General features: G+C 37.8%; 1 non-coding gene across 1 annotated transcript; it reads right to left on the bottom strand.

The window, feature by feature from the left end:
• Positions 1-4,537: 4,537 nt before the first annotated feature.
• Positions 4,538-4,644, bottom strand: LOC128287076 (small nucleolar RNA R71). The gene has a single exon (XR_008277776.1). It is a non-coding gene; the product is annotated as a small nucleolar RNA R71 (small nucleolar RNA).
• Positions 4,645-11,540: the final 6,896 nt, after the last annotated feature.

An 11,540-nucleotide genomic window follows, 5' to 3' on the forward strand; every position in this document is an offset into this window, starting at 1 on the left:
AATATGGTGTGATAAACGTAGTATAGTTAATTTACACTAAAACAGTTTTAGACAGCAACCATAGTTCGAATTTAAAAATCCACTAAAAATTGTGGAAATTGAGTTAGAGGCTGAATAAAATATGAAATTTAAAGCTTAATGAGTCTAGTTTCACACAGAATAAATGCTGTAAGCAAAAGAGTTTCATATTATGAAATATTTTAATTGTTGTGAGATAGTGTCAGAATGACTTCGAAATCCCCTATTCTGAATTGATAAAATCATTTAAAATTTTACAAAAATAGTTATGAGTTATAATTTATATTTTTAGAATTCTTAATGAGTCTATTTTCAAGATAAATAAACGGGAACATTATCTGAGTCATGTATTATGAGATAATTAATTTTTAGTGAAGAGGGGTTAGAACTGTTAGATAGCTAAAAATGGTAACTTTAAGGAATAAATTGTACTAATTGGTTGAACCAAAATTGCTGAAAAATTTATGGTAAAAAGATATGTGAGTCTAGTTTCAAATAAAATTAGGAAAACTTAATTTGGTGTTCCGTTGCTCCAGATATAAATAATTTAGTGACTGTGACTCAAGAAAACAGCTTGACTAGAACATTAGTAAAAATGCAAATAGGGTTGTATTTCCATGAGAAGCAAGTTGATAATTTGCTTATTATTTTCATATGGTCTTACTAAGCTATAAAGCTTACTCCCTTCCTTTCCTTTTCTTTAATGTTTTCAGGTTAGCTCGAGGTTGGAGATCGTCGGAGGCAGTATCACACTATCAAGTCGCTACCTTTGGAGTAATGAAACATATATTAGAAATTTCAAGTGAGTGGCATGTATAGGGATCTATTTGATTGAAATGTATTATTTTGATTTGGCCAAATGTGTTGGCTTATGTTGAGTTATATGTATATGGCCATGAGATGTGGCTCATATTAATTTTGCCTTGTAAGCCTAGCTATTCATGTCATGTCTAATGTTTATAAGGTGATTATGTTTGTTTGTCATGCATGGTTAGGAATATGACATGTGTGTTGGATGTATGCCCTATGAACAATTGAGGTGGTCATAGCCATGTAGTAATCGCACGTTATAAACACAACGTGATAATGATTGAACTTGAGTGCTTGATGGATAAGTTGGTAACCATAGTATAATGGTAAAAGTGGTCATCAAAATGACAAGTTTTATAAATGTGAAATAAGGAATCTAGACTTGGTATTGCATGAGTAGATGCATTACTTGTAAGAGGACATGTTAATGTTAAGGATATGTCTTAATAAAAAGTGTTTAATCACTAAAATGATGTCATGATTTGAGATTTTGATGTGCATAAGTTTGTAAGAGATTATGGGTAACATGAAGGCTTGGAAAATAGCCTAAGTGTTGGCCATATGGGCTGAGACACGAATGTATGTCTCAACCGTGTGAGGGACATGGCCTAGAGACACGAGAGTGTGGCCCGGCCATGTGGTTCGATGTGCATGCTGACATTATAAACAGAGAGTTACAAGGGCCTGAGGACATGGGCGTGTCCCTATGTCCACACGGGTGTGTGACCCTATTTCTTAGGGTTGTAAAGATTGATTTACGAGCCTAAGGTTGTAAAGTTTAAGGTCAAAATGGTCATTTTGCCAAATTTTGAATTTTAGAATGTTTTAATTAATGTAATGATTAAATAAGTGAATTTCATCATGCTAGATCAAGAAAATCGAGATTTGGGCTGGTTTAAATCGGAAAGTACAAGGTTATGGACTAAAATGGCGTAATTAGCCAAAATTGCATTCGAGGTAAGTCCGTGCGATTAAATGAGCATGATATTTATTCCATTGTTATTATACTTGAAAATATTTCTTGCCATGATTGTGTTAAAGTTTATGTTGATGATATTGTATATGAGAATGTGATGTCAAATGTAAATAACATTTATGTGTTGATTGAATGCTTGGAGATTTGATGGAATAGGATATTCCATTGAAACGAGTAAGTTGTATGTAAATAATACAACTACATTGTTATTATATGTGTTTAAATTGATATAGCATGAATTGTTTGGTTGTGGAAATGATTATGTATGATGAATATTGAGATAGTAGAATTCTCGTTTGAACCTTAAGAAACAATTCAGATATTCATGCCATGACATTCGGGTTATTTGTTTGCCAGTGTAAGACATGTCTGGGACATGCATCGGCCACATTATGAGAGCCAGTGTAAGATCATGTATTGGACATGGCATCGGCATTGAGACAAGAGCTAGTGTAAGGCATGTCTGGGACATGCCTCGGCCTCGAGATGTAAGCTAGTGTAAGACATGTCTGAGACATGCATCGGCTATGAGATGTGTCAGTGTAAGACCATGTCTGGGACATGGCATCAGCACGAATATGAGAGAGCTAGTGTAAGAACATGTCTAGGACATGGCATCGGCATTATACCCTATGTTTGAGGCTTAGTGAATATCCGATAGCTTTTCGAATGTTTCAATGGTGAGAGTTACAGTTTAAGCTAAATGAGAAAGGTAATGACCATATTGTGAGTGGTACAGGTACTTACATGAAATTGATGAGATGTGAATTCAATTCATGTTATATGATTAGTAATGAATGAATATGAGCATGTTGAGTAACACAGGTATGTATGCCAAGCTCATGAGAAATGATTTTAGTTTATGATGCACATTTAGTGAAAATGTAAATAGGTAATTCATTCTTATGAGAATGATTTTGTGATAACCTGGTGATTATAGGTCTATACTTATGATGTATGAATATGTAACCTTACCAATGTGGTGAAAATGAATTAATATCGTGTGATAAACGTAGTATCGTTAATTTACACTAAAACAATTTTGGACAGTAGCCATAGTTCAACTTAAAAAATCCACCAAAAGTTTTGGAAATTGAGTTAGAGACTGAATAAAATATGAAATTTAAGTCCTAATGAGTCTAGTTTCACATGGAAGAAATGGTGTAAGCAAAAGAGTTTCATATTATGAAATATTTTAGTTATTGTGAGATAGAGTCAGAATGACTTTGAAATCCCCTGTTCTGATTTGAGAGAGTCATTTAAAATTGTACAAAAATAGTTATGAGTTATAATTTATATGCTTAGAATTCTTATGAGTCTATTTTCAAGAGAAATAGACGGGATCATCATCCGAGTCCTGTATTATGAGATAATTAATTTTTAGTGAAGATGGGTCAGAACTGTTAGACAGTGAAAAAGGGTAACTTTAAGGAATAAACTGTACTAATTGATTTCAAAACTTAGGAAGTGACACCCCTAAGGGAATATCTAGGCAAGTGAGACCGAAAAGTAATCTTGTTGCGCACTCATTCATTAGTCCTAGATTAATCGGTGAGATTAAGAGATAAATCAGACTAATTCGTCTAAGTCGGTAAAATTATGATCGAAAGATAAAATGAAGCCGCTTAGTAATTTAAGTGATTTATGTACTTTTTTTAAAAATCAATGAACCACATTGAAATCAACCAACCACCATTAGTCATTTATTTGGTTAATTTCTTAATTTTATACTCTTTGCAATTTAGTCCCTAGATTAGCATATTTAATTTTTTTGCAAAATTTCCTTGTTATGATTTGTCTTACTATAAAATTGTATTTGTAGCCACTTAGATTATATCGTGTATGTTATTTATTGCCTAATCACCATCTACTTTAGCTTCGATCCTTGGAATACTCCGTTATTCCATTGTAGCACTATAAATATTACAACTGACTTGTACGCTTGTAGTAAGACCGCACTCATAAAATTGTTTTATAAAATCATTTATTTTATGTACACGTGCAAATGCAGTCAAATTTTTTTACTCCATTGTCGAAGGGACGGTGTAAGATTGAGCAATTTTTAGTGAACATCTTTAGTAGAGTTAAGTAGCAAAGGTAGGATTTATAGATACAACTTTGTTTTCTATTTGATTTTATTTTGTTGCAAGTTTTAGTTAATTTTCTTCACTCTTTTGTGCTTGGAGGAGGAGTTGTATGACTTGGACTAGTAACAGTGTCTTACCATTTGAGCCAAAATCGAAACATATTATCATACACGTGAGGAGGGTGCAACATCTTAGAGACGTCCCACCTCCAAAAAGAGAGCAACCTATCAAAGATCCGTAAGTAGAGATTTGACAACCACCACACCTACCCATGGAGCAACGAATTTTACCTGACTACGCGATGCCCAACTTGGATATTGTTTGAGGTAGCATTAATCTCTTAGCGATTAACACTAATAACTTAGAAATCAAACCGGTAATGATCCATATGAAACAATCGAACCTTCAATTTTAAAGGTCAATAAATGAGGATCTGAACCAACATCTTAAGAGATATCTAACCATTTATGATACTTTTAAATATAATGGGGTATCTAATGACGCTATCCCTCTTCGATTATTCCTTTTCTCTCTTACTGATGATGCTTTTATGTGGTTAGATTCACAACCGATAGATTCCATCAATACTTGGGACGAGCTAGCGAGTAAATTTTTGGCGAAGTACTTTCCCCCGAGCAAGACAATAAAGCTTCAAATAGATATTACTAATTTTTGACAATTGGAAGAAAAGTCATTGTACGAAGCATGGGAGCGCTTTAAGCTAATGCTTCGCAAGTGTTCATATCATGGCTTGAAAATTGGCTACAGCTTCAAGCTTTCTATAATGGTCTTAACAGAAACTTATGCTCTAGTTTTGACAGAGCATTCACGGTAGCATTCATGTCAAAGGCATACGCCGAGGCTTGTCAACTTATTGAGGACATGGTGATGAACTTTTATATGTGGCCGGCTAAACAGTTCACATATCGAGCCAAACAATCGGTAGTGAACGCTGTTGGTAGTGAGGAAAAGTATAAAAAATTCCTTGAAAGGCTTAATTAATTGGAGATGAGTTCAGCCAAGGTGCAAGTCCAAAACCAGCCAAATCTAACCTATTTTAATGCAAGACACGATGATGCTGGAAACTATATGGAGGTTAACTATATGGGGAATAGAGGATATAACCCTTACTTCAACACCTATAATCTCGAATCATATGACCATCCTAAACTTAGGTTGGGAGTGTACCCCCAATCAAGGGAACCAAAACCTTAATCCTCTAAAACCCAATGCATCATATCAACCTCCATTTCTTTTTAGGGCACCCCAAGATCAAGAGAGAAAATTAGCCTATGATAGTGACCCTCTATTGTTGATTAGGGTAAGTAAGTTAAAGGAAGGCTTGCATGTAGTGCAAGCCGATATGCACCAAATCCAAGGTCAATTAGATCAAGTTTTACAATTATTACAAAAAAAAAACTTAACCTCTAGCATATCTAGTAATACCGAACTTAATCTGAAGAGCGAAAGGAAGGAACACGCCACAGAGGTCCCCTTTAGATCAGGGGTTGTGGTTAAGGAACCTATCCGATCAAATTGTGGGGAGAAAGAAGTTAGTGAGAAGGATGATAACACTCGCACTCCTAGTGTTGGAGATGGGGTGGGAGAGAAAGAAGGATTTGGGAGAGAGCCCACACAAGTTGAACTAGAAGATAGAACTGTTCCACCACCACCGCCAACGCCACCGCCAAGCCCAAAGCCTATACCATTTCCTTCACATCTAGAGGAGAAGAAGAAGAAAGAAAGTGAGGAGTTCTTACAATTCCTTAATATGTTTAAGGCCATGAATTTGAACCTCCCTTTTTTAGAGCTCATTGAGAAAATTCCCAATTACGTCAAATTCCTTAGGGATGTTATGTCTCATAGGAAGAAACTAGGGAGAGGAAAGATGTAACACCCCGAACCCGAGACCATCGCCGGTGTCGGACACGAGGGGTTAGCAAGCCAAGTTCACTTGTTTTGCCCATCCATTGGACATTTCCAGTCAGGCTGGAAAAACTGCGTCACTGTCGCCTTAAAAATCATATCTCGAGTTTCAAAACTCGGAAACTGGTTTCGTAAATTTTCCCTGAATTTAGACTCATATATCCATCCATGGATTTATTTCTAGAATTTTTGGTCGGGCCAATTGGTACAGTTTATTAGTTAAAGTCACCCATGTTACAGGGATCGACTGCTCTGACCTTCGCGCGGTATAACTTGAATATCTCTCTGTAAAGGGATTTAATGCTGGTGCCGTTTGTTTCTAATGAAACTAGACTCAAAATGGAATCTGTAAATATAAGGTATGTCTCCTAATTCTTTCTGGATAATTTATAGTAAATTTTAAAGTTGCGACAGGGAACCCAGAAACCGTTCTGGCCCTGTCTCACAATAGCTTTAATATCTCTTAACATGTAACTCCTATGACCATTTCGTTTCTTCCATATGAAAATAGACTCATCAATGTTCATTTACATAGCTGATTCACTATTTAATACCATTCCTACAAATTTTGGTGATTTTTCACATTCACGTTACTGCAGCTGGCAGCACTTGTTTTTAAGGTAGGTCTTACCTATTTTGTAGTCTCCATGAACCAACTAGTCTTGCCTTACATAGGTCCACATATGATCATTTTAACCATGCCAATGGCTGATCATGTGACCAACATTCCCATTTCCAATTCATAGTCACATCATGACACCATATATATATATACAACCGCAAATAGTTTAAGTTGATACTTCACTATTACGAGCCATTTTCGCATGGCCGTACACATATACATCATAACATATTTAAACCAACAAGGGGTAGTCCTATACATGCCATTTCAAGTTCAACCAAGAATTTATACCAAAATGGGGGCTTGATAGTGTGGATGACTTGACTTCAACGATCCCGAATCCGATTGCTATCGAGCGAAATCTAGAAAACCGAGAGCCAAAGCAATGAGTAAGCATTTTATGCTTAGTAAGTCTCAAGGAATATAATCAACTCTAATTACAGCAATACATTCACATAGTTAAATGCATCATTTCATTAATGCACATTCACATAATCATACTTACTTCACCATCCCAACTCTTATGTTCATACACAAATAACGGCTTCATTAAGGCGATAACTCGTTCCATCATAGGAGCGGATATTCACACGCCTTACTCCTAGCGCATAAAGCACACACCGCACTTACCTTGTCATTGGGAAATTTCACAAGTGCATTAGCTGAAATTTTCCAGCAAGCTTATAATTTTCAAATCACATACCTTCGAGTTTAACCGGATGTCGCTACTCGATCAATCGCCTTGGGACATAGCCCGGTTATGGTAACCCGCACCAAGGCCTACGGGACTTAACCCGGATATCACGATTTGCACAAATGCCTTGGTCTTAGCCGGATAGAATGACTCATACGAATGCCTTGGTCTTAGCCCGATGTAGCCACTAGCACAATTGCCTTGGTCTTAACCCGGTTATAATTTCCAGCATAATTGTCTTGAGGCTTAGCCCGGATATCATTCAATTTCTCATGCACACATACATCAATAATCATTGGACATACATATTTATTTTCGTTACTAAGGCTCAAACACAATTATAATCACTAACATAATCGCCTTCGGGACTTAGCCCGGGTATCATTCAATACTCATACACACATAAATCAATAATCAATACATCCATATTTCATTCCACATAATTCAAGTAAGGTCACTTCTTGAGGACTTACCTCGGATGTTGTCGAACGGCTTTTACGGCTATTCGATTACTTTTTCCTTCCCTTGTCCAATTGTGGCCCTCTTAGCTCTTGAGCTAATTCAAACAAATTCAATTTATCAAAACCTCATTGTGCTAGCTTATGGCGAATATGACAAGGAATTTAAATGGTCATATGGCCACCCTTTAGCTTGAATACACAATGGTCATGCACATTTTATACTACATCAAGCAATTCAATACAATTTATTCGAGCATCAAGGAAAAGCTAAGGCCTTCAATAGGCTACCCAAGGCCGAATATACTTGTCCATGTTGAGGCCAATTATGCACTTAATACCACACAAAACAGCATGCATTTTACTAGTTAATGCTTTGCATATTGTAGCTCAAAACTTACAATATAGCATCAAGCACTCATATGTGTGCTAGGCCGAATGTGCTTACAATTTCACAATTATTCTTCAACATCTTCTTCTTTAAACAAACTTATTCATCACTTCCTTCATAACCAAAACATCATCATGTGCAAACATATATATACATATATGAGCATGGCCAATTTCAAGGTGTCCATAGCCATCCAAAACACAAATTTTAACTAACATGCAAGAAGCATGAACCATGCTCATGAATGCATCATGGCGAATATGACAATCATGCTCCTTTTCAACTTCAATCATGATAAAACAAAAGAAAGCTCAAAATCTTACTCAAGAGTAGACAATCCATCATTGCATGCATCATCATCAAGCTTCACACTTAGCATGCAATGGCTTTATCACCATAACAACTTTGGCCAAATACCATTTCCATGGCTTAACAAAGATTTGAGCCATGGCTAACATGCACATCAAGTTAGCAACCAAAACATGCATGAAACTCCTAACACAACCTCATACATACCTTAATCTTGATGCAAACTTAGCCAAATCTCCTTCTAGATCTCTTCCAAACCAAGCATGAAGCAAAAATCCTCCTTCTTCCTTAGTTTTGGCTCAAAGAAAGGATGAACAAAATTTTTTCTTTCCTTCTCTACAACTCACGGCAATGGGGGGATTACCACACTCACACACATTTTTTTCATTTTTTATCACCCATACACCTTTGTTTATTATTTCACCCTAATGCACCAACAAAACATGTTTCATGACATGTTTAGCCCATCCTCCTTGTCATGGCCGCCACCACCTATAAAAGGGGAATTTGACATGCAAGTCCATTATTTTGCATGCATGCTTTAATTAGTCATCACACATTTCCTATCATACTTTCAAAGTTCATTACTAAGTCCTTTCTTGTGGAATTCACCCTTATAACACTAAATCAATCATCATAAAATGTCATACATGAGCACACACATATTATAGGCATCAAAATAAATTTTTAATTATTTTATGCCTCGGTTTTGTGGTCCCGAGACCACCTTCCGACTAGGGTCAATTTTGGGCTGTCACAACTCTCCCCACTTAAGAAATTTTCGTCCCGAAAATCTTACCGTAAATAGGTTTGGATATCGCTCTTTCATAGAGTTCTCGGTCTCCCAAGTAGCTTCTTCTATCCCGTGCTTGAGCCATAACACTTTTACTAGCGGAACCCGCTTGTTTCACAACTCTTTCACTTCTCGTGATAGGATACGAATCGGTTCTTCCTCATAACTCATATTAGCTTGAATTTCAATTTCGATGGACTAATCACGTGCGATGGATCGGATCTATAGCGTCAAGCATCGAAACGTGAAAGACATCGTGAACCTTTTCGAGTTCGGGGCAAAATCAAACGATATGCCACCGGATCGACTCGCCGGATATCTCATATGGCCCAACGAACCTCGGGCTCAACTTGCCCTTACTACCGAATCGAGTATCTTTTTCCAAGGCGATACCTTGAGAAACACTTTATCACCCACGATACTCGATATCCTTACGCTTCAGTCCGCGTCGACTTCGACGATCGGAGGCTATCTTCGACTTTCACGGATTACTTTCACTTTCTGCTCAGCATCCCTAATCAAATCCACCCCAAAAATCTTGCTTTCACCGAGCTCGGTCCAAAACAATGGTGTACGGCATTTACGACGCACAAGGCCTCGTAGGGTGCCATCTTAATACTTGATTGAAAGTCGTTGTTGTAAGCGAATTCAATCAACGGCAAATACCGCTTCCCATAAACCACTAAACTCGAGGACGCAACATCTTAACATATCCTCAAGTATCTGAATTATCCGCCGGATTGACCATCGGTTTGGGGGTGAAAGGCGGTCTTTGAAATGCAACTTGGTACCCAAAGCTTCTTGCAACTTTTTCCAAAATCGCGAGGTAAATCTCGGATCTCTATCCGACACGATGGAAATAGGCACCCGTGTAATCTCACAACCGAGAAACGCATAATTCAGCTAATTTGTCAATTGAAAAATCCGTGCGTCACGGGGACAAAGTGGGCCGACTTAGTCAATCGATCTACCACGACCCAAACCGCATCCTTCTTACTTGTCGACAATGGCGGTCCGGATACAAAGTCCATTGTGACTCGATCCCATTTCCACTCGGGTATCGTGATTGGTCAAGTAATCTCAAGGCACCGATGTTCCGCTTTCACTTGTTGACATATTAAACATCTCAAACAAAGTCGAGATGTCTCGCTTCATACCATGCCACCAAAACCGACGCTTTCAAATCATTGTACATCTTCGACTCCCGGGTGGATTGCCATTCGCTACAATGGGCTTCATTCGAATTATCGAAATGAGTTCAATTCTTTCGAACACACAGACGACTTTTGAACCTCAAACAATCGTCATCATCGATTTGAAACTCAATCCTTGTTCGAACACACTCACCCGTTTGCGCCCAACTCGTCGTCGACTTTCTCGAGCTTCTCGAATTTGATGTATCAATAGTGGTTTGGCTTTCAATTCAGCTACTAACACACTATCGGATCGAATGACATAAGTGCACGCTCATCGCCAGAAGCGAATAATGATTTACGACTCAAGGCATCCGCAAATTCGCCTTTCCCGGGTGATAGTCAATGACCACTCGTAATCCTTTAATGTACCGAGCCAATGTCTTTGTCACAGATTTAAGTCTCTTTGGATCATCAAATATTTGAGACTTTTGTGATCCGAGTATACATGGCACCTTTCACCAAATAAGTAATGTCGCCAAATCTTTAAGGCGAATACGATGGCGCCAATTCGAGATCATGAGTCGGATAATTTTTCTCATGTGGCTTTAATTGCCTCGACGATAGGCCACAACTCGACCTTCTTGCATTAATACGCAACCTAACCCAAGTAGAGAGGCGTCGCTATAGATGACAAACTCTTTGCTTGACTCGGGTTGCACTAGAATTGGGGCTTCACCAAATAAGTTTTCATTGATCGAAACTTTTTGGCATTTCTCCGTCCATTCGAACTTAACATCCTTTTGGAGTAGCTTCATCATCAGCGTGGCTATCGTTGAGAAGCCTTTTACAAATCGTCGGTAATAACCTAAGAAGCCCCAAAAAGCTCTCAACCTCGTAATATTTCTGAGGCTTCCAATTAAGTATGGCTGAAATTTTATTCGGTCGACTCGAATACCCGATGCAGATACCACATGACCCAAGAAGCTAACCTCTCTTAACCGTAACTCACACTTGCTGAACTTAGCATATAATTGCTTATCCCGTAAAATTTGCAAAGACTAACCGCAGTGTTCAAAGATGTTCGGTCTCATTTCTTGAATAGACCAAGATGTCATCAATGAACACGACTACGAATCGATCCATATATGGTCTAAAGATCCGATTCATTAAATCCATAAATACCGCAGGGCATTAGTGAGCCCAAACGGCATCACTAGGAACTCATAGTGACCATATCTCCTTCAAGGCGCTCTTGGGTACGTCCAATCTCGGATTCGCAATTGATAATAGCCCGATCTCAAATCTATTTTCGAGAACACC

Source organism: Gossypium arboreum, chromosome 13, assembly GCF_025698485.1.
Source record: "Gossypium arboreum isolate Shixiya-1 chromosome 13, ASM2569848v2, whole genome shotgun sequence".
NCBI classification, from domain to species: Eukaryota; Viridiplantae; Streptophyta; class Magnoliopsida; order Malvales; family Malvaceae; genus Gossypium; species Gossypium arboreum.